At 44.4% G+C, this 24,333-nt stretch overlaps 1 protein-coding gene and 1 pseudogene across 4 annotated transcripts in view; both read left to right on the top strand.

Annotated features, from left to right (window-relative positions):
• Nucleotides 1–24,333, top strand: part of MECP2 (methyl-CpG binding protein 2) — a 59,778-nt gene that overhangs the window by 21,245 nt on the left and 14,200 nt on the right. The window contains exons 2-4 of one of the 4 annotated variants that reach the window (XM_035711414.2): nt 12,576–12,920; nt 13,133–13,185; nt 14,660–14,756. The exons of 2 other annotated variants lie outside the window; for them this stretch is intronic. The gene's annotated coding sequence lies outside the window, so the exon portion shown is untranslated. The remainder of the gene's footprint in view (nt 1–12,575; nt 12,921–13,132; nt 13,186–14,659; nt 14,757–24,333) is intronic. One more of the 4 variants, XM_035711416.2, reaches the window with a different exon arrangement.
• On the top strand, nt 639–812 carry LOC112668616 (U4 spliceosomal RNA; annotated as a pseudogene).

The raw sequence follows: 24,333 nt of genomic DNA, 5'->3' as shown, positions 1-24,333 counted from the left end.
CACAGTAGCTATTTTAGGCTTTGCTGGCCATGTAGTCTCTGTCACAACTATGCAACTCTGCTGTTATAGTGTGAAAGCAGCCATAGATAGTACATAAGTGAATAGGCATGATTGCATTCCAGTAGAATTTTATTTATAGATAGTAGGTCAGATTGGGCCTGCAGGTCATACTTTGCCTACCCCTCCCTGTTCAAGAGAACAGGCAATCAATGGCAACGTACTCCAAGATGACCCGTGTTGGAATTAGCATAGACAAATTTTTAAAGCAGCTGTTGTAACGATGCTCAAGTACATAAAAGAAAATAGCTCATAATGAAAACACAAATCAGTAGTCCTAAATCCACTCATATTGATAATTACATTGGATGAAAACAGACTCGACATTTCAGTTAAAACAGCAGAGATTGTAAGCTGGATTAAAAATCAAGGCCCAGGGGATCCCTGGGTGGCTCAGCGGTTTGGCGCCTGCCTTTGGCCCAGGGCGCGATCCTGGAGTCCCGGGATTGAGTCCCGAGTCGGGCTCCCGACATGGAGCCTGCTTCTCTCTCTGCCTTTGTCTCTCTCTCTCTCTCTCTCTCTCTCTCTCTCTATGTCTATCGTGAATAAATAAATAAATCTTAAAAAAAATCAAGGCCCAGAGCTTTGCGCAGTGGCAGTATTGTAGCCAATGAGGTTTATCTGAAGCGCGATTATTGCTAATTGAAAAATCAAGGCCCAGGACCTCTGGGTGGCTCAGTCTGTTAAAAGCATCTGACTCTTGATCTCAGTTCAGGTCTTGATCTCAGGGTCATGAGTTCAAGTCCCATGTTGGGCTCTATGCTGGGAGTGCAGCCTACTTAAAATCAAGGCCCAACTATATGTTGTCTGTGAGAGAAGTGGTTTTAATATAAAGACACAGCTAGGTTGAAAATAAAAGAATGGGGAAAGGTATACTGTGCAAACAGTAAGCATAGGAAAGCTGGAGTAGCAATACTAATATCAAAAAAAGCAGACTTCAAAACAAAGGATATTACCAGAGATAAAGAGACACACTTCATAGTGAGAAAAGGATCAGCTCATCAGGAAAGCATTGACAATCACAAATGTGTATATGCCTAGTTATAAAACTAGTTATAAAGCTGCCAAGTACATGAAGAATAATTGGCAAAATTAAAGAGAGAAATAGATAAATTTGTAATCATACTTGGGAAATTTTAATACTGAGTAATTATTAGAACTAGACAAAAATCCGGATGCAGATCTGAACATTACCAGCCACATTGACTTAATCGACATTTATGGAATAACACTCAACAATTGCAGAACACATTCTTTTCAAATGTACATAATACAGTTCAACACTATATCATTTGCTAGATGATAACACAAGTCTCAGTAAATTCCAGAAGTTTGATTTATGTTCTTTGATCAGAATGGGATTAAATTATAACAAGATCTAGAAGAAAAACCCCAACTATTTAAAAATTAATACATTTCTGAACAGCCCATGGGTCAAAGAAGTCAAAAGAAAAATTAGAGAATATTTCAAGTAACAATGAATTATAATGAAAATAAAACATTAAGATTGATAGGATGCAGTTAAAGGAGTACTCCGTGAAATTTATAACCTTAAATGCATTTACTAGAAAAGAAGAAAGGTATAAAATTAGTGATCGAAGATTCTACTTTAAGAAGCTAGTAAAAGAGGGGATCCCTGGGTGGCTCAGCGGTTTGGCGCCTGCCTTTGGCCCAGGGCGCAATCCTAGAGTCCCGGGATCGAGTCCCGCGTCGGGCTCCCGGCATGGAGCCTGCTTCTCCCTCTGCTTGTGTCTCTGCCTCTCTCTTTCTCTCTCTCTCTCTCTCTGTGTGTGTGTGTGTGTCTATCATAAATAAATAAAAATAAATCTTAAAAATAAAAAAAAGAAGCTAGTAAAAGAAAAAGCAAAGTAAATAGAGGGAAGGAAGTGATAAAGGTAAGAGCAGGAATTTATGAAGTAGAAACAGCCATAGAGATAATTAACATAGCCAAAAGTTGGATCTTTGAATATATCAACAGATAATCCCCTGGCCAGGCAAATCAAGATGAAAAGAGAAGCTCGTGAGTTACCTATATCAAGCGTGAAAGGAATGTTGCTGAAACTTCTTCAGACATTAAAAGAATCCTAAGGGAATGTTATAAGCTAAAGTTGGCATATGAAATGGACAAATTCCTTGAAGAAAAGGACATGTCAAAACTGACATAATTTGAAATAGAAAATACTTAATAGCCATTTATCAAGTAAAAAGATTTAATTCATTATCAGGGTGCTTGGCTGGCTAAGTTGGTAGGTAGAACATGGGACTCTTGATCTTGGGGTTGTGCATTCAAGCTCCATGTAGGGGATGGAGCCTACTTCAAAAAAGATTCCCCCCAAAAAAAAGTAAAAAAGAAAATTCTAAGCCTAAATGGTTTCACTGCTGAATTTTTTTTTGGCTTTTTAAATTTATTTTTTTATTTTTCAAAGATTTTATTTATTTATTCATGAGAGACAGAGAGAGAGACAGAGACAGAGACACAGGCAGAGGGAGAAGCAGCCTCCATGCATGGAGCCTGATGTGGGACTCGACCCCGGGACTCCAGGATCAAGCCCCGAGCCAGAAGGCAGACGCCCAACTGCTGAGCCACCCAGGCATCCCTATTTTTTTTTAATTTAAATTCAATTTGCCAACATATAGTATAACACCCAGTGCTCATCGCATCATGTGCCCTCCATAATGCCCATCACCCAGTTACCCTATCCCCCTCCACTTCCCCTTATGCCACTTTTGGTTTATTTCCCAGAGTTAGGAGTCTCTCATGGTTTGTCTCACTGGTGAATCTTATCAAACATTGAAGAAATAACACCAATCTTACATAAACATAAGCTTTTAGAAGATTTAAGGAGAAACACTTCATAGTTTATGATTCTGCCATAACCCTGATACCAAATCTTACAAAATGATTACCTAACAAGAAAATTATAGACCAATATCCATCCTTAACATAATGTCAAAATCCTAATAAAATATTAGTAAGTCAAATTAATATATAAGAAGATAATGGATCACAACCAGGTGATATTTTTCTCAGAAATAAAAATGTGATTTAACATTCAAAAGCCACTCTGTAGTTCACCATATTAAGAAAATAAGGAGGGGACACCTGGGTGGCTCAGTTGGTTAACTGGTCAGCTCTTGATTTGATCTGGATTTCATCTCATGATCTCAGGGTCATGAGATCAAGTCCTGTGTTGAGTTCCACACTGGGCATGGAGTCTGCTTGTTTCTCTCCCTCCTCTGTCCCTCCCCACCATTTGTGCATGCATGTGCACACAAGTTCTCAAATAAATAAATAATCTTTTTATTTTATTTTTTAAGATTTTATTTATTTATTCATGAGAGACACAGAGAGAGGCAGAGACATAGGCAGAGAAGCAGGGTCCATGCAGGGAGCCCAATGTGGGACTCGATCCCTGGACTCCAGGATCACGCCCTGGGCCGAAGGCAGGCGCTAAACTGCTGAGCCACCCAGGCATCCCAATAAATCTTTTTAAAAAGAATAGAGGAATAAAAACATAATTATCTCAATAAACATAGAAAAAGCATTTGACAAAATTCAATGCCCTTTCATAATAGAAACTTACCAGATTAGGAATGGAAGGGAACTTGATCATTTGTTATGATGCATTTATGAAAGCTACAGATACACTGTATTTAATAGTAAAATATTGAACATGTTACCCCTAAAATCAGAGAAAAGGCAAAAGTGTGTCAACACTTAATACTTATGTTTAGTATTGTACTAGATGTTTTAGCCAGTATGATAAGGCAAGAAAAGATAAATAGCATTAATGTTAAAAGGAAATAAAACTATTCTTTTTGGGGGTAATGTAGGAAATTTGAGAACCTATAGAGGAGAGAAAAAGCAACTAAAACTAAAAAATGAATTCAGCAAGGTCTCAGGACATAAGATCAATTATGCAAAAGTTAATTGAAAGGTGAAAATAATAATGCAGAACCATTAGGAATAATTTAATGAAAATGTACATGGTCTATACACTGAAACCGAAAACATGGATATAATAAATTAATGACCTAAATACCATGTTCATGAATTGAGTGGTTGACTGTATGTTAGTTCCCCCATCTTGACCTATAGATTAGACATAATTCCAGTAATAACTACAGTCTTTTTGTAGAAATTGACAAGCAGATTCTAAAATGTATATAGAAATGCAAAGTACTAGAACATTCAAAGCAATCTTGAAAACAACAAAATTGGAACATTTACCCTACCTGGCTCTGACTTCCTATAAATCTGCAGTAATCATGACTACTTGATACTTGCAAAAGCATAAACACATAGTTCACTGGAGTAGAAATAAAGAGCCCAGAAATTTTCCAAAGTTCTGTGACCTTTTTTTGTTAGAGAGAGAGAACAAAGGGGGTGGGGTTGGAGAGGGAGAGCAAGCATCTTTTTTTTTTAGATTTTATTTATTTATTCATGATGGGGAGGAGGGCAGAGACCCAGGCAGAGGGAGAAGCAGGCTCCATGCAGGGAGCCTGATGTGGGACTCGATCCCGGGACTCCAGGACCACACCCTGGGCCTAAGGTAGGCGCTTAAACCACTGAGCTACCCAGGCTGCTCAGAGAGCAAGAATCTTAAGCAGGCTCCATGCCCGGTGCAGAGCCTCATGCGAGGTTTGATCTCACATCCCCGAGATCATGACCTGAGCTGAAATCAAGAGTTGAATGCTTAACTGATTGAGCCACTAGATGCCCCAATGATCATTTTATTTTTAACACAGGCACCAGAGCAGTTCAGTGGGAGAAAGGACAACCTTTCCACCAGATGGTTCTGAATCATAGCAAATAATGTTTATACCAGACAAAAATGAACCTTGACCCTATCCATGTTAGTTTTCTAGAACTGCTATAACAAAATACCACAGACAGGATGGCTTAAAACTCAAGGTGTCAGCAAGGCCATGCACCCTCTGAAACCTGTAGAGAAATCCTTCCTTGCATCTTGCTAGTTTCTGGTGGCATGCTGGCACTCTTTGATGTTTCTTGATTTGCAGCTGCATAACTGCAGTGTCTGCCTTCCTCATCACATGGTGTTTTCCTCATGTGTCTGTGTCTTCACATAGTTGTCTTATAATAAGGACACCAGTCTTAGTGGATTAGGGGCCCACCCTATTCCAGGATGACCTCATCTTAACTAAACAGATCTGCAACGACCCTATTTCCAAATAAGGTCACATTCTTAGGTACCGGGGTTAGGAAACTTCAACATTAAAATTAAAATTTTTTGCTCTTTAAAGAATACCGTTAAATTGAAAAGACAAATCACTGAGAAAATAGTTGAGACAAGTAATAGAGAAAATAGAAAATCATATATTTGACAAAGTACTTGTATTTAGACTATATAAAGAACTCCTACGGTTCAATAATAGAGGAAAATTTTTAATAGATACTTCACAAAGGAGGGCATATGAATGATGACCATGAGAAAGTGCTTAACACTATCCATCAGAGAAATGCAAATTAAAACCACAATGAAATACTACTACACATCCACCAGAATGGCCAAAATTGAAAATTGACAATAGCAAATATTGATGAGAATGTTGAGTATGACTGAATGAGAAATGGTAGCAGGGAACTTTCTGTGGTCATAGTGATGTTTTCTATCTTAATAGAGGTTTGGCTTCTACAGATGCATGCACTTGACAGAGCTCATCAAATGATACACATGAAAGATTTGTCATTTCACTGGTTGTAAATTTTATCTAAAAAACCGAAAATGAGTTCTCAACTCTAGTTAATGGTATGTGTGCCAAAGTATTTGGGTATACTTGTGTGCAAACTTTGAAATGCATTGAAAATAAGATGGAGGGGATCGCTGGGGGGCTCAGCGGTTTAGCGCTGCCTTCAGCCCAGGGTGTGATCCTGGGGACCCGGGATTGAGTCCCACGTCTGGCTCCCTGCATGGAGCCTGGTTCTCCCTCTGCCTGTGTCTCTGCCTCTCTCTCTGTCTCTCTGTCTCTAATGAATAAATGAATAAAATCTTTAAAAATAAAAAAGAAAATAAGATGGATTGCTGGATAAATGAATGATGTCAACGATGGCAAAATCTAGGTGATTGAGTATGTGGGTGTTCTTTGTGTGGTTTACTCAATTTTTCTGTATGTTTGAATTTTTCTTTATAATATGTTGGAGGAAAGTCACTTGGAACAGTTCTTTCCTGTGTGGTTTTATTATTGATTTGATATACAGCCAGGTTTATTTGTTTTCAGCATTGTTTACTTTTTTCCTCTATTTTTAGAATATGTAAAGTATTTAATGGTTCAAAAGTCAAGCCTAATTTAATATGGGGAATTGCTACTTCACTGAATCTTGTTTAGTTGTGATCATAGAATAACAAGTTACAATTGTAATAATGGTTCTTTATATTAATGGCTTATGTGCCCACATTTTATGTATATGTAAGCAACATTAAAATGCAAGTTGATGTCTGTTGAATCTAGTATAACAGACTTGAATTTTTTTAAGCCAACCCATATAAGAAATATATACGCAAGGCCACCTGGGTGGCTCCGTCAGTTAAGTGTCCACCTTTTGCTCAGGTCATGATCACCGGGTCCTGGGATCGAGTCCTACGTTGGGCTCCCACTCAGTGGGGAATCTGCTTCTCCCTCCTCCTCTGCCCCTCCCTCTGCTCATGCTCGCTCTCTCTCTCAAATAAATAAATAAAATCTTGAAAAGAAATACTCAGAAGCCGCATTTCTGTTTCTACCCCCTTGATTCCCTTGTAGGTGATCACTTTATTAGTTTTTTGCTCATCCTTCTAAGTGTTTCCTCTTACAAAGATAAGCCAATAGACCTGTATTCTTATTTCTCCTTCTTCCTTACTCAGGAAGTTAGCATGATGGATATACTGCTTCACATTTTGTTTTTAGTTTGTTTCCACTTGGTCTGTCCTGGAGATCATTCCCTGTCAGTGTCCATTCCCTCCTCTTTTATGGCAATATGGAGTTTTCCCTTCCTCATTCTTCGTATTCCTGCTACATAGACTCCGTTGTATAGATGAACTGTGCTTTAGCTGAGCAGCTCTCTGTGGATGGACATATGGATCCTTTTCAGCCTTTTCCTATTGTAAACAATGCCACACTGTTGTTATGTATTTGTAGCTAATCCATTTTTAATCTCTGAACCCTTGTATTGTTTGTTTCTTTCTTGTTTGTGAACACTTCTGTTATGGTTTTATAGCTATATTGTCTTCTAGAATTTTTCCCAGAATATTATATTTCCTCTAGGGACAGAATTGGTCCCTCTTCCATGTTGCTGGATCTCTTCCCCTGGCCCTGGAGAGCCATTCAGGTTGGGGACAAGAAGCCTGGGTAGTTGGCGCACTGCCTCTGCTCTGGTGGAGTCCCATTTCCTGTGGGGTCTCTCACCTAAGAGGGATTTGGAATTAGGAGTTCTGTTCGGGACAGAACAGGTTAACCAGAGTTGCATTTGCAAGGTAAGCAGACAGGAGTCAGCCTTTCTGCCATGGACCCTCAGAGGCCAGATAGAAGTGGGCTTCACCTGGGCTGCTGTCCACCAGGAGCTTTGCAGGGAGGAAAGGAAAGTTCCAGCCATAGATTTAGAAAAGACCCCTTGGTTTCTTGAATACCAGAAAGTGGCACCTAGCCACTCAAAGGGTGCTCCACCGACCAGCCCCAGTATCATTAGCCTCACTTTGGAGCTTTCTGGAACTGCGCTGCTGCAACCTTCTCAATGACAATATGATGCTCACCCAAGTGATCCATGGAAGTTTGAGGCGCACTGCTTGTCCCTGGTCTGCGCTGCTCTAAGAGCCTCTTTTGGGTTCTCACTGGCACACGGGCTCCCATTTCCTTTGTAGTACATTGTGCACTGTTCCATTAGTCAACATATTCCTCCTACTTCTAGCATCTAGAAATTTGTGAAATATATCCGTTCAGAAGTCTCCTTGTGGTATCATCTCTGTTGGAGGTTTCTTCCTCTTTATACATCTGTACTTTGTTTCTTCAAGATTTGAAGGGCTAGGTAGCAAATACATGTATATATTTGGTCTTTGTCTAGTGAAGGATTTTTAGCAAGGACCTAGCTGTAATGTGGTGAACTTCATCAGAGGCGATAGGGACAGAAGCCAGATCAGAGTGAGTGGGAGGTGAGAGAGTAGAGACCAGGTATATACAACTCTTTTTGAGAAGTTGTGCCATGATGAGGACCAGAGAAATGAGTGTAGGGTCGAGGTCGATGGTGTTACAGAGGGTCTTTTTCAGATGGGTGGCTATGAGAGCATGTTTATGTGGGGGGCAGTGGGGGAGACAGAGCCCTAGAAGAGCAGAGTCCTTGCATGGAGGGTGGGCTTTAGGTGGGAACTTCCTCTTTGGTAAGGGTGGGGAGGGTAGAAGTCATATGGATCCTTGGTTTAAGGTTCACTAGTCTGTTGAGAATTAGAACTTGTATAGTGCTGGAGGCCAGAGGTCCAAAATTCAGGTGTCACAGGGCCCCACTCTTTCAGGAGGCTCTAGTTAGCAGAGGATCCTTCCTGCTCTTCCAGTGGCTGGCAGCTACCTGGCAGTCCTGGATGTTCCTTGGCTAATGGTCACATCACTGCATCTGATGCTTCTTTTTTTTAAGATTTTATTTATTTATTCATGGGGGAGAGAGAGAGGCAGAGAGGCAGAGACACAGGCAGAGGGAGAAGCAGGCTCCATACAAGGAGCCCGATGTGGGACTTGATCCCGGGTCTCCAGGATCAGGCCCTGGGCTGAAGGCAGCGCTAAACTGCTGAGCCACCCGGGCTGCCCGCATCTGGTGCTTCTATCTGCACTTGGCTTCTCACCCTAATCCAGGAGGAGCTCATTTTGAGATCTTTCACTTCACCACATCAGCAAAGACCCTTTTCCCAGATAAGGTCACATTCAGCGGTCCAGGTTTAAGACATGTATGTACCTTTTTGTGGCTACCATTGAACCCACCTGTCCATCACCAGGGTAGAAGGTCCTAGGGAAGGCCAGGAGTCCCCCACAGAACAGTTTTCAGTGGAATCCAGGCTATAAGCAGAGGGACAGTAGCCAGCCATTCAGTTCTATTTTGTGTAGCATGACCACAGTATTTTAGCTAACAGAGCTCATGGTAGACTTAATGAGCTATTTATCTTGCCTGAGTGGTCTTTTTAAAAACATTTTTAAAGATTAAAAAAAAGTCTTTATTCATTCATGAGAGACACAGAGAGAGAGGCAGAGACACAGGCAGAGGGAAAAGCAGGCTCCGTGCAGGGAGCCCAATGTGGGACTCAATCCCGGGACTCCAGGATCACACCCTGGGTTGCAGGTGGCGTTAAACTGCTGCACCACCGAGGCTGTCCCGGAGTGGTCTTTATACAGCACCCCTGTAACTCCTGGGTGTCTGGCTGCCACAGTTTGGGAACTGTAACAGAACAACCTTATTCACTGGAAAGTTTGTGTAGGTAAAATCAAGAGTTCCTTTAAGTCTGTGCTCCTACTCCTGTACTTTGGGCCATGAGTAGATGTGGAAGTAAAACATTAAAAAGTGAAAGTGCAGGGCACCTGTGTGGCTCAGTGGGTTAAGCATCTGCCTTCAGCTCAGGTCACAATCTCAGGGTCCTGGGATCAAGCCCCATTTCAGGATCCCAACTCGGTGGGGAGTCTGCTTCTCCTTCTCCCTCTGTCCCTCCCCACTCTGTGCTCTCTCCGTGTCTCAAATCAGTAAAATCTTTTTTTGTCTGTTTAAGTGAAAGTGCTGGAGTGCCTGGCTGGCTTAGTGGGTAGAACATGTGACTCTTGATCTTGGGGTTGTGAGTTCAAGCCCCACGTTGGGTGTAACACTTTTTAAAAAGGTGAAAGTGCTTACAATTTTGCTCCTTTAAAAATGACTTTTTGAAGATGCACATACTCTGAAGCCTAGCCACAACTTTTTGTTCTTTCTTAAAGTCAGACAACTTTTACAGTAGCTGCTGCTGGTGCCCGAAAATGTAGCCCTGATCGTTTCTATCATCTGCAAAAGCAGAGCTCCTTCTTTGCGTCCAGCTGAGTGCCTCCATACCCAGCTTCAATAAGCCTTTTTTGTCCTTGGAGGCACTCAGATGCCAGTGAAGGTTCCATCTGCTCCCTGGCCCAGACCTCCCTCGTATCCTCGCTCATCTCCTTCCCTATGTGAATGGCATGGGGAGTCGTCGTAATCCCCAGGCATGCCACCTCGACAGCTTCACCAATTTCATGCTTTGTCATATTCTGTTGTTGAAGCCTTAACACTGATGAAATTCAGTTATCACCTGCCACACAGCTGAATAGAGCCCCCTGACTTCGCTGGCCAGCATACTGCAGTTCGCCAGTTTCTCCTTGCCTCTCCCAACCTCCTCATCAGCCATCACACCTTCTGATACATCGTTTCCCAGTTCCTGGAGAGCAGGAAAGCAATCCAAAGGAGAACATCAGCAGGTCCTGCATCTCCTCACTAGCATCCACCTTTCCACCCCATACCCTCACTCCTCTCCTGGGCCCTTGCTCCTATTTCTGTTCCAGGCCATCTCTGCAGCCCTCTTCTGTGTCAGAGATTGATTGTTTCCTTGATGCTGGATCCTTCCCATATCCCTTGAAGCCTGCTGCTACTTCTCCAATTTTGACAAAAGTGGCTCTTGACCCCACCACCCTTCCACCTTCTTTGCCTCCCTTTACCGGCAGGACTCCTCTCTCTCCACACACTTTCTTGAGCTGTCTGTAGTTGGCTCTTTGCTGACAGGAATGATGACCTTTGTGTCTTTAATAAACCCAGGAGTTAGTTGTTACTTCTCTTTCCTGACATGTCAGTATCAGCGATCTTGGTTATCCATGTGAGTCAGTCCCTTTCCTCCCTCGAGGCTTTTTGCTCAGTGAGGCCTACTCTGACCACCCTGTTTCTTCCAAACCACAGCTTTGGTCCCTTTCTAACAGAATAGGTGACTGACCATATTTATCTTAATTGTCTGTCATCCTTACTGGGACAGAACTCTGCAGGGCAAGATTGTCCATTGTATTCAGAGATCCTTCGTAGTCCTCAAGAGGTCCTTCATGAGTGTGTCCCCAAGTGATGTTGGAGGCCTTCGGGCTTGCACTTCTCCACCTTCACTCCTAAGGTGATCTTATCTAGCCCTCATGGCTCTCTATCCATTTGCAAACCTCTGGCTACCAAATTTTTGTCTCCAGGCTGACCAGGCGTGCTGAGCTCCAGACCCATGCTCCTAGTGCCAACTTAATATCTGCTTATCTTCTAACAGGCTTCTCCAACTGTACCTCTTCAAACCTGGGCTTCGACACCCCCTCCGCACGCAGTGCCTTCTCTTTCCCTGGTCTTTCCCTTCGCAATAAACAGCAACTCCATCTCCTTGCTCCTGTGCCAAAAGCCTGGTGCTAGTTACCCACATAGCTTCTACACCATATCCCATTTATCCACAGGCCCTGTTCTCCCTGACAACTCTCCTCATCTCACCTGGTCCCATCCTGGTCTAAGCTCCCAGCCTCGCTTCCTTTTGCCTGCATCTCTGTCCAGTGCTGCAGCATGCAGGCTGGAGTAGTATAGCACTCTTTTGATCAGGACCCTCGCTGGACCGCCCCCTCCAACTCAGAATTAGAGCCAAGGTTCTTACAGTGGCCCACAAGGTCTGGTGTGATCACCTCTCCTGCCACTCTCCTGTTACTCATCCACTGTGGCCTCCCTAGCCTCCCTTCCTGGACCCTCTGAGTATACCCTGCCCTTCCCTCTCTTGGGAACATCTTCCCCCAGGTATCACACAGCTCCCTTTTTGTCTCCTTCAAGTCTGCTCAAGTGTCACCTTCCACTCCCTGAAAGCTGACATCTGACTCTACTGCCACCAGTTCCTCTTTCCAGCCTCACACTTGTCACTGTCTGCTATATGCTGTCTTTTACTCATTGGTTTTATTTGTGTTCTCTCTCTCTCTCTCTCTCTCTCTCTCTCTCTCCCCCCCCCCCACCCACCCACAAGAATCTAAGCTCCATGAGGGCAGGGATTTTCTAACCTTTTTCCTGCTGTATCTCCATGCCTAGAATCATGCATACTTACTTGTTGCATGGATAGATGGATGAATGAATTTTGTAGTGGGACCTGGCCCTAAGATTTTGTTTTATGCTGAAAGGGATAGAATAGAACGTAGCCTGCTCTGCTCTAGACTCATTAGCTTCTCTGTGGCCAAGAGGAACAGTTTTGTTTATGGGTTAATCAAACCTACAGTCTGGAGTCAGAAGGTACATATAAAGGGCAGATATGTGGATTGGTTAGTTTGATTTACTTTTTGAGGATTTGCAGTTATCCAAAAACATGGAACAAATTGATGAAAGTCTAAATAACACCCACACAGTCCCCCCACTTTTTAAACATACGTCCTCTATGAGTGTATGATTTAACAGCATGCTTTTCCAATGCAGCTTTGCAAAACAGGGGAAATGAATTTTAAAGACGGTCAGGTGTCTTTGCAATCTGTGGCTTTGTATTTGTGTAACAACATTTGTGTTTTACCAACAGATGTGCTGCCTAAAGTACCCATGAGAATGGCCTTTATGGTTTTCCGCCTGACTGGACGGAAGCTCAGGAACTGATTCCTGAGAGGAGGCTGACACTGCCCACCCCAGCTCTCAGGCCTCAGGAGCCTGACCACTCCTCTTCTTGGGCCCTTAGCGACCCCTACAGACATCTGGTGCAGCCCCCATAGCCAAAAAGGATGACGGTCTTCTGGCATGTGGCTCTTTCCCTAGTGGATGTTGAGCTTCTGGAGCAGAGAGCCCATGCAACTCCTTGGGACCTTCCCCTCTGTAGTACAGTGCCCAACATGAGCGGCTGATGGACTCACTTCTGAGTGTCCCAAGACCGGTAAGGGGCAGAATTTCTGGCTCACCACATGGCCTCCAAGCCACATATATGTATGCCTGCTACCTGGGCCTCGTGTCCAGGCTCACTCAGCAGGCTTGGGCTGCTCCTTTTCCTACTTGGTGGCTATAGTTTGGGAGAGCAAAATGCTCTGGTTAATTGAACTTTTGGAGTCTCAGCAATTCGAACAATGTTTTTGTTTTCCTTCTGGTCAGGTTATGGCACCCACTACTATGAAGGCAAGGAAAGGACTCTGGTGTTGTAAGAGGTAGTGTGTTATGTCATTAATTGTTTCACTTTCAAGCTTTTTATATTTCTTTCAGTAAAGCAAATTTTCTTTGAATAAATAATACTGGGAGCTTATCACACAGAAGGCATATGTGTTGTCCTCAATACATTCTGAATTATCTGAGTTTATTTTTGTCTCTCAGATTCACTTATAAACAAATCAAAAGCTGCACTTTTAGCCAAGAGAAATAGGAAGAATTTCAGAATATCGTCATTTTTCAATAGCTTGAATTATAGTGATTGTGATAAACTTGATGAAAAAGCCATGTAACAAGTAAACCTCACATGTGGTTTATTGTGAACATTTTGGTGTGGTATTTGTTTATTTCTAAACTCCTTGATACCTTTTTTGGTGTCGAATCCTCGTTTTGTGGATCTTGGGTAGAGGTGGACCTTAGCTTCTACTTAAGAAAGCCTAAGATGGGATTGTCCTGTGCCCTGAAGTCTGGAGGTAGGGTGTTCGTGCCCATTGCAGTGGCTCCAGAAGTATCTGGGATCCAGGGCCCCTCCCATCTTTTTCCTCCATCACCTAAAGCAGGTGCCTTCTATCCTCAAAAGTTGCCCATGGTCACAGGATGGCATTTGCAGGTCTAGCCATTGCATCCTCCTTTCCAGGTAGGAAGAAGGAGGCATGGAGGAAGGGCAGAAAAGCACTTGTGGGCTTACTGTCCAGTCCCACTTAGTAACTTCCATTTCTGTCTCCACATCTGTTAGTTTTTACTGAGGAATGAACAGTGGTTAGAACAGCAATCATTTATTTCATACTCATAGGTCTAGGTCAACTGCCAAATGGGCTTCAGATCTGGTCCCAAGCCCATCATTCCAGGAACCAGGAGGGAGAAACAGCTGCTAGGGACAATCTCTTCTTAGGCGAATGTCATCCCCAAAAGGAATGAGCAGAGACACAGAAGCCACTTAAAGTCTCTTCGTCCTCAGTCTCATCAATGGAAGCCAGACATGTGAGCAAGTGCAGAGCCAGCAGGCAGGGACATGAGCTCTGCCCATGGTCCATGGGGCAAGAGCAGGCATGAAAAATAGGAAAGGCAGTGCCCTCGGCCACTGTCTCATTGGCCAGAATGTCATCCCAGCTCTGCTGGGAAGCTGGAAAATACCTTTTCTTAGCTGAGCTTAGGGTCTTGTTACAAAGGCCTACAGTGAACCTCGGCATTGAGGGGTAGCTGGTAGGGCCTGCTGTGACAGATATTCCCTCTCCTTGCTCCCTGGAAACTAGGGGTTGGTAGCGAGACTTAGGCTCAGCCAAACCCATGCTGCACTCAGGCACTCTGACTCTTGAAGGGCAGTGAGAGATAAGTCATGGTAGTGGCACATGCATCAGGAAGCCAACAGTAGCAGCTGATCCAGCAATGGGGCCCCTTTAGTACAACTGTGGCTGTGTTTTCAGTTGTGCAGCTGCTTTTCTGGGCTTAGTTCACTAGTCGTCTCTCCATTTTCAGATCTGCCAAAGAACTCCTTTGTGATTGAAGTTAACTAGAGGTGGTTTCTGTTGCTTGCAACCGAAGACCTTGCTGCAGTGCATGGGGTCTAGGCAAGGTAAAAACATGCTACTTTCACAGTTTTATCTTAAGTATAGTAGACAGGCATAGGTTTTTGAACTTTACGATTAAATCCCAGCTCTCACCTACTAGCTGTCAAGTCACTTTTCCCTCTTTGAGCCTCAGTGTTGCCTTCAGTAACATTGCTTTGCAGTGTTGCTGAGCACTGAGTGAGATTGTAAAGTGATGATTATGAGAGCGTTGGGAAAATGTCCTGCTCTGAACTTTTGGATGAACTATATTGTGTTTGGGTCATGGGCTTGTAATGTAGGAGTGCTGGTAGTGCCTCAGAGGGTCCTTCTGGAAAGCGGACGAGGAAGGGCAGGAAGCACCACTAGTGCCCGCTTTGAGCAGGGCTCTTGCAGACCCCAGCCTCCGTCAGAGCACCGTGCTCGACAAACAGAGGCTATCTGGTGAGTGAGTGAATGCATGCATACTGGGTGCAATTTCATGGGACTTGGGTGAGTCTGAAGTGTTTGAATATTGCAGCTGCAGATCCCCATCCAATGAATCATCCTAGACTTAATGCTTCTGACTGGTCACTGGGAACAATGATCTTGGGCTGTTGCACAGTTGTTTATTGTGAGTTGGGGATATTTTTAAATTTCCTTTTCAGTCTAGACTTGCATACAACAGTTTTTATTGCTAACTTACCACTAGTAACACTAATGAACAAAGAGTGAGAACAGGAAATTTAGAAGAGAAGAGATATAGGTGGCCAGTGAAGACAGGAAAAGAATTCTGCCTCAGTGAACAGAGACACAAATGAAAACAAAGAAGATGCCATTTTCACTTACCAAATTTGTAAAAAGTAATAAAGGAAGAAGGAAAGAGAAGACCTAGTGCCTGCTAATACTGGGGTTTGCTCCTGCCACACAGCTCACTCCCCACCTCCAGGGCTGGCTTGCACACCCAGCCAGGTGACGTCCTTCCTTGTCTGCAGGTGTGCTTGGATCTGCTATTGAGTGGATGAGCCATGCACATGGTTCTTAACTCAAAGTGCACACCATAGGGTAACCCTTGGTCTGTGCCACCCTGGCCCCTCTGCAGGGAGCAGCTGCTTCTGGGGTCTGATAGATTTCCTGTGAGGTGTCCTATACACGTACACACAATTTGAAACCTAATTTTATGTTCCCTGCACCTGCTTGGGTCAGTGTGGCTAAGGTATATTTTTGTCCATTTTGTCTGTGTTACTAAATATACTAGCATGAAGTTGTGCATAACTTTTATAAACTTCTGCAACATCTGTATTTATGTCTCCTTTTTCGTTTTAGTATTGTTTACTTGTACCTTCTCTGTTTTCCTTGTCTTGGTAGAATTTTGTTGGTTTTATTACCTTTTCAAAGAGCGAACTTGTGGGCATTATTGTCCTGTATTTACTATGCATCTACAACTCATTATACTCTGCTTTTATTTTTGTCATGTCTTCTACTTTCTTGGAGTACATTCTCTGGTTTTCTTTTTCTCTCTCCTAAAATTGTAAACTTAGCTCATTGATTTCCAACCTCCTTTCCAAATACAGCCATTTAAAGCTGACCTGCAAACTATTTCAGCTGTATGCATCAAGTTTTGATGTGTAGTATCATCACTTTAAGTCATCTAAAAGGGTTTTTCAGTTCCCTTTATGCTTCTTTCTTTGACACCCCCCCCCAATTATTTAGAAATGTGTTTTAAATTTCCAAGCATGTGGCTTTGTGGTTTGTTTTTGTTACTATTGTAGAAAAATCAAGTTCCAGCTAAACTGAGAAGGTGATCTGTGTGACAGCAGCCCTTGTAGCATGTTGAAAAGTGCATGGCTGCCTGAATGGAATGTGCAGCCGCCAGGTGGAAGTGCAGGAGCCCATACAAGCTCATCACCTCAATCTTGTTCACTGGGTTATGAAAGTATTCTCTCTTCTTACTGTCATTTTGTCTATTTGATTTACTCACTGTGGGAGAACACATGTCTCAGTATTCTGTGCTGCTGGACACGTCAGTTTCTTCATGGGCTTTGTTAATTTGGGCTGTATTTATTTTGAGGCCAGATTTTCAGTTTTTGAAACAGTTTTATCTTCCTGGTGAATTGAACCCTTTGGCATTATGAAGTGACTGTATGTGCTTTTGCCTTGAATTTTACTTCATCTGATGGTTAGTAGCACTGCACCACCTGTGTTTTTGGTCAGCACTGCCACTTTTCATTTTCTTCTTGTGTTTTTATGGGTTAGAAATGGCTCTTGAAAATGGCAAATAGCTGGATTTTTAAAAAATTTGTTCTGTTTACATCCATTTAATTGCTAATGTGTTTAGATTGTTCATACCATTTTATTTTGTATGCTCTGTTTTTCCACACTTTCTGTTCTTTATTTTTTCTTCTTTCTTGCCTTCTCTTGGATTGAAGTTTTTTTTAAAATTGTGTAAAGATACACATAATATTTACCGTTTTGACTATTTTTTTAAAAAAAGGTTTATTTATTTATTAAAAAGAGACAGAAAAAAAAAAGAGACAGAGACCACATGAGCAGGAGGGGCAGAGGGATAAAGAACCCCAAGCATACTTTATACTGAACATGGAGCCCGACGTGGGGCTTGATTCCAGGACCCTGAGATTATGACCTGAGCCAAAACCAAGAGTCAGACACTTAGCTGACTATGCCACCCACACACCCCATCTCGATCGTTTCTAAGTGTACAGTTCAGTGGCATGAAATACATTCTCATTATTGTGCTACTGTCTCTCAGATTGAGGCTTCCTTTTTTTTTTGAGAGAGAGAGCGAGCGAGAGAGAGCGTGAACATGTGGGAACAGGGGAGGAATGGAGAGGGAGAGGAAAAAATCTGAAGCAGATGCCCTGCCCTGCTGAGCACAGAGCCTGAGATGCGGATCAGTCTCAAGACCCCGAAATCAAGCGTCAGACACTTAACCGACTGAGCCACCCAGGTACCCCTGAACGTGGTATTATTAATGAACGAATATTTCTGTAAGCTTCAGGAACCTTTGATCTTCCAGAAGGTGGTCCCATGGACTGTCGATGTGTTGTCAGACATCCGAAGTTAGCTGGGCAGGTCCTTTTCCACCCAGATGTTGCCCCTGCCCCACCCCCCGCCTGAGGAGCCTCCCGTTGCCCACTGTTCAGTCCCCAGGTAAGTCTTTGGGTTTCAGCTGACATCCCATTAGGTGGCGACAGAGAGCACTAAAAGCAAGTTTGAAGGAAATAAAACTTGTTTTGTTCATGTTGGAAAAGGCACATGAGGTCTCCGTGCACATTAGTCAGATTTAACCACACAAGGCATTGGAAGGTTTTTTTTTTTTTTTGCCCTTTTTGCTCCCTCCTATTCTCAACCCACTGCCTCCCCCAAAATAAGGTGGATAGATCAGAAGACCGAACAGCTAAAACCCATGTCCTCCGGTCTCTGTCGCATTTGGTAGCAGCAGCAGTCATGCAAGCTGGGAACCTGCCTCAGCCTTCACTGCCCACAATCCTTTATTTCTCCCACCTCTGTCTTCTATGTCCCTTCCTCCCTGAACCTAGTTCAAGTCTTCATCTCCAGGACTCCTGCAGTAACTTGCCAACACTCCTACACGTTTCTCTCTTCCATGAGGTCCCTAGAGTCAAGTCTCACTCTCCTGCTTTAACCCCAAGAATGGTACCCCTGTCTTCAAATGGCATCGGGGCCCCTGCTATGACCCTTGCTTCTTTCTGTCATCTTCTGTTGCTATTCTTTTTCTCATATGTGTGCCCCTCGGCTACACAGAACTGCTCTCATACTCCTGGCTATGCCCATCATTCCCTTGCCACACTTACCCCTCTTACTGTTGAAGATTCAGTTCAGGTATCTCTTCCTGAAGAGAACCCTTACTAAGCCCCCAGGCCCTATCCTCGTGCACTCCTGGTTCACTGCCAGTACCCATGCTGAGAGAGCAGCCTGCTGACTGTCACAGCCCATGGACCTCAGACAGGAGGAGAAGCTGTGTCCTCTGTTCAGGATCCATGTTCTCATAAAAAGCATGCTGTAAGACTCATGCCGCTCGGCTTTCCAAGCCCACATACTCCCTGTTGCAGACTTGTTCACTGCCCAGACCATCCTCCTCTGCTGAGAATTTGATGCCAGGCCCACGTCTTTGTCTCTCTGTCCCAGTCCCTTCCATCCCACAGGTGACTTAAGTGTGCATGTAGATGGCCCTTAACCCCTCCTCTGTTCCAGTGACTTCTACCACCCACTGCCTTAATCACAGCCTGGAATTTGTCATCACTGGAAACCACTCTACCCACAGAGTTCTAACAGACAGCTCCACTGGTGACAAAGACTTCCTGTGCTCCTAGCTCACAGATTCCACCCTCCCTGGGACCCTGTCAGTTTTCTCTCTCATGACTCATGCCCATCATCATACGAACGTATTTTAGAATTTCCCATCTTCACTGAGCACTCTTTCCTCAGCTCCCACCCAGTTTTCTGTTAGCCCTTTGGCCAAGCTCTTCAAGACTTGGCTACTCACCTTCCCCCTTTTTAACCTCCTACTCTGCTCAGCCCAGTTCATGGAAGTTTTCTTCCCTCACAGTCCACAGAGCAGTCTTGTTAGCCTCCTGTGGATGTCCATGTTGCCATGGCCAGTGGTGAGTCTTCCTCTTGACACTGGTTGTTCCCTTCTGGAAACCCTTCCTTCCTTGTGTCTGTTTGGGGATACCGCCCTTTCCTGGTGCAGCGTCACTTGCTTAATTTTATTTTCTTTGGACACCTCACCTCACATCTAAGCCCCCTTCTGTGTTTGAAGGAACTCTCTCCACACCTTAAGAATTTGATGGGAGAGGGGCAACCTGGGTGGCTCAGCGGTTTAGCACCTGCCTTCAGCCCAGGGCGTGATCCTGGAGACCTGGGATGGATTCCCACATCGGGCTCCCTGCATGGAGCCTGCTTCTCCCTCTGCCTGTGTCTCTGCCTCTCTTTCTCTCTGTCTCTCTCATGAATAAATAAGTAAAATCTTAAAAAAAAAAAAAAGAATTTGATGGGAGGCCAGGTGACCTGACCAGTTGCTTAAACACTAGATGCTTCCCTTTTTAATTTCTCTTTTAGCCAGGGCAGCAGTCAGCAAACTATATCCCAAGGCCAAACCTGGCCTACTGCCTGTTTTTGTAAATAAAGTTTTATTGCAACCCAGCTCTACTCCTTCCTTTATGCATTATCTGTAGCTGCTCTCCCACTAAAGCTGGCAAGTTCAGTGTCTGACAGAGATCATGTGGTCTGCAAAACAGAAAATATTTGCTGTCTGGCCCTTAACAGAAAAAAATTGCCTGAGTCCTACACAAGGGTATGGGTGTGTGCCCCATATGCTGGTCAGACCCATCCTCAGAGGGGATCAGGAACAACAGAGGAGCCCTTGCTCGGCATCTGGGCTGCAGAAAACACAAGTTGCTGAGCTACGTAGTGGCCATGGTGCTGGTGGTCACTGCTGCCCCCTGCAGAGTGGCAGAGGCAATGCTAGCTGCCCTATGTCAGCCTGGCAGCAGGATTGAAATATTGTTTCTGGCCAACTAAACTCAAACCTGTTCCTCCAGCCCTCTAAGGATAATCTGGCCACCAGTAGCCTATTTTCCTTAATTTTTTTTATTGTGGTAAAATATACATAACAGAATGTACTGTTTGAACGATTTTTAAGTTTACAGTCCATTCATATTGTGGAAACATCACCACTTTCTGCCTTCCAGTAGCCTATTAATCAAGGCTTTGCCTGCATAAATCAGCTAGAGTTGGTCTCTCTCACTTGCCACCAATACTCAGGGCAGATATACCTGATTGTGCTTCTTCCTCGCTTCTCTTCCTGTCTCCTTTGCTGACTTATTCTCATCGCAGCTACAGATAGTGGGGGGAGGACTGTCCACACTTGGCGTCCATGGGGCCCTCTTTCACTCACCTGCCTCTTCGGACATCTGTGCTGAGGACCCCTGGATGTCTGTGTCTAGCCCAGAACTCTCCCCTGAACTGCAAACTCCTATCCAGCTTCCCTTTAGATCTTCAGAAGGTAAACTGTCTCAGTGTTGAAAACATCTCATTTGGAAAGCAGAACCCTTGATCTGTGCCACCCCTGCCCACAGTACACATATGCCCTCTACTGCCAGCACCTACACCACCTAATTATCCGCCTAGATAGACTCTGCAGTGGCCCCGTATGGCAGGTGTGGAGGTCGCTGTGCTGGGAGTGCAGTCAGCAGACAGCCTCCAGTTCCTTTGGGCTCTGCTGGGCCTCAGCTGCAAAAACCTCCCCAAGGTCAGACTCCCGATTCCAGGGCAGCACTCAGGTGACTGATTGAGGTGGGGATACAACCTCCCCCCGCCCTGCCATCTCTGTCCAAGGTGCACAGGACCTTTATTGGGCTTGACACTTCAGTTTCTTCCTCTGCTCAGGTCTGCTTCCTGCTCCTTTTTTCACCGATGTCAATCCCTAATAAACATTTAGTACCCCAAACCATGAGCTCACCCTGCAGCACCTGCTATCTCTGCCCCCTCACTCCCCTTACATGCTATAACTTCATCATTAGGATGGGTTTTTTAAAACTGTTCAGCTGGTCATGTCACTCTTGGGAGTAAAACCCTCTGGGGGCCTCTTAGCCCTCTCAAAATGAAATCCAAAGTTCATTACCGCGAAGCAAAGCCAGCTCCCTGGGCATGTAGCCTATACAATGTCCGGGCCTTAGAAGAACCAGGCTTGGTTTAATGCTTTACTGGGGCTATCTCAGAATCCTCCATTTTTTAACAAGAGGTCCTGCATTTTCATTTTGTACTGGGTCCCGCAGATGACCTGGGCTGGCCTGCTTCATTTTGAATTCATCTTCCCTTCCTTGCTCACTTGGGTCCAACCCACCACTCTTGCCTTCCCTAGAACATGCCAGGTTGTTCCTAGGCCAGGGCCTTGGTTCTTGGTGCACCTTATACCTGAGCCCTACTTTATATGACCCACTCCCTCACTCCCCACTTCTTCAGATCTGGGTTCAGACTCCCCTTGGAGAGGCTTCCCCCAGGAATCAGACTCCTGCCCGTCTCTCTGACATCTCTGCTCAGTGTGTGTGCGCGCACACATGAATGCAGCACAAATAGCCCTGTCAGGATTTGAACTCATCGCAGGCTGACTGCCAAGCCTGTGCCCCTCACTGCTGTGCTGAGCTGCCCTGGAACTGTGTAGATGCTACACAGTACTGGTCTTCTGCTGTTTCCCCTCTTAGAAGTTGTTTACATTTGCATTTTCCTTCAAAGTGCCTGAAGCATTCTTTCTCTTATCCTTGAAGTTGAGGAGGTTGACCAGAGTCTGTCTCACTGTTAAGTGTTCCTTATCACATTTTCCTGGGAACACATTGTGTTCTTTCAAGGTGCAAATGTAGCTCATCTTTGTTTCAGGTCTGTTCTCTTATGTTTTTGATAGCATCTTCTGTTCCATTTTTTGGGTTCCCTACTACAGGGACACAAATTATCCTTATGTTGGATTGTCTTTGTGTCTCTTCCAATGCTATTAGCTTTCCTCTAATTGCTTTAGCTTTTGTTTTTTTGTTTTTTTGTTTTTTTCATCTGCATTCACTGTCTGATTTGATTTTCAGCTATATGTATTCTGTTTCTGGCTGTTTTTAAATGTACTTATCGGTTCCATAATGATGTGTTTTGGTCTGCAATTTGTTTGTCTAAGTTGAGAATTTGTCCCTTTCATCATACTGTGTTTTATCATCTCATCTTTGAGTTCTTATTGAGAACTTATTATGCTCTTACAAAGGTTGCAAAGAATTTCCTTCTCTTCCTTGTAGCATATTCTCTTCTTGGTGGAAGACTGCCTTTCCTGAACCATTCCCCCGCCCCTTTTTTTCTTTTGGCCATAATATGTTTGCAGAGTTACCATGTCATTTCCAGATACTCTGTTTGCTTTGGTACAGCGGGGGCGTTCTTGGCTTTTTCTTCCTAGTCTCTTGGCATCCTATCTAACTGCTTTCTCCTCTGGGCTATCATGAACTTGGTATTGTGTGGTCAGAGAGAAGTTGCACACTGGGGGAGCTGCACCCTTGGGTAGTCTTTGGCAGTATCTGGATTCTTTCCTGTCCCAAGAATTAATTGTGTTAAATGTCTTATACCAAGGTTCATTCGAGCTGCCTGAGGGACATATATGCCATTCCCACGGGATGCAGGAAAGGGCAGGCCCCAGGCTCTGGGTGGTTCCCTGGGTCTTTATGTACTCAAAAGCGGTCACCTCCCACAGAGCCCACCTGGCTTGCTGGGCACCTCCCAGCAGGAGATTCTATAGTTCCTGGGTCTAAATGGAAAAAGTGATAGACTCCCACTCAGTTGCTTCTCTCCAGCTTATTGGCTAAGGTCTTTGGGTATTTTTGGCTCCCCAGCATGGCTTCTGGGGTGAGACACGGGCAGGAGCACCAGTAGGCTGCTGGGTAGGTTTTATGTCCTTTGCCTTTGTTTGATGGAGTCTTCCCTTCACACCTCCTCACACCTTTGTTTCCTGGTTTTATTAGGGACTGGGAGAGGGCAAGTCTGTGGGAGGTTTTAACCAGCCATTTAAAGCTAATTCTCTAATCCTCGTGGAATCGACTCTGTTGTGTGGCGTGTGATGCAATGGTCGGCCCTGTTCTCTGTAACGGCCCTGTTCTCTATACTTCCTCTGGTTGTTCACAGATTCTTATTCTAGGTAAATGTCAGGCTCCGAAGGGAGTTCCAGTAGGCTCTGGACTGGAAGAACAGTATTCAGTCTTCCCACTGTATTTTCTCCCTGGTTAGTGTTTAGACATAGGGAAGTAACTGAATTTGCTGATATTTGTCTTGTCACCAGATGTGTTACTTTTTTACCCAGTCCCCAGAGTTGTTGACGGGGTAGAGATTTAGTCCCTCCTGCTTGTCCAAAGCTTCCCCATGGCTTTGAATCCCTGTCATCCGGGCAGCCCCAGTGGCCCAGCGGTTTAACACTGCCTTCGGCCCAGGGAGTGATCCTGGAGCCCCGGGATCGAGTCCCACATCAGGCTCCCTGTATGGAGCCTGCTTCTCCCTCTGCCTGTGTCTCTGCCTCTCTCTGCCCCCTCCTCACCTCAAATAAATAAATAAACAAACAAACAAACAAACAAATAAATAAATATCTTTTTTTAAAAAAAGAATCCCTGTCATCCAAAGCCAGGGTGGTGTAGTATAGAGGCCCAGGGTGCTGCTGGAGAGGTTGGTAGGATCTCCATCCATATCTGTGTATCTCTGGATGTTCCAGCCATGCAGGCTCACTGGAGCACTGCAGCCCTTCTCTGCTGGCCCCCTTCTAATCAGTGCCCTGGGAAACCTCTCAGCCCTTACTGGCCCTTCCAGGTAAGGCACTATTTCAGGCCCTTCCATTTGCCACCAGTAAACTAAGCTGCACTTCAGCTAGTCTGGCTCTAAGGTCCTGTTGTTCTTGAAGACTTCCTAGGGCTCTTTAGGGGAATCCTATCTGCAGTCATCCCTGCTGGGTCCCTCCTGTGCTCCCATGTTTGAGTAGGGCAGAATTGCACAAACAGTACTTCACTCACATTGAGTGAAGCCGCAGGGTTTCTACAGCACTCTCAGAGCGCTTCAGCTGTTGGAGGCACCCTTATT

Source organism: Canis lupus, chromosome X (genome assembly GCF_003254725.2).
Source record: "Canis lupus dingo isolate Sandy chromosome X, ASM325472v2, whole genome shotgun sequence".
Classification (NCBI taxonomy): domain Eukaryota; kingdom Metazoa; phylum Chordata; class Mammalia; order Carnivora; family Canidae; genus Canis; species Canis lupus.
The sequence above is the reverse complement of the archived record's forward strand: the minus strand, read 5'-3'. Positions and strand labels throughout refer to the sequence as shown.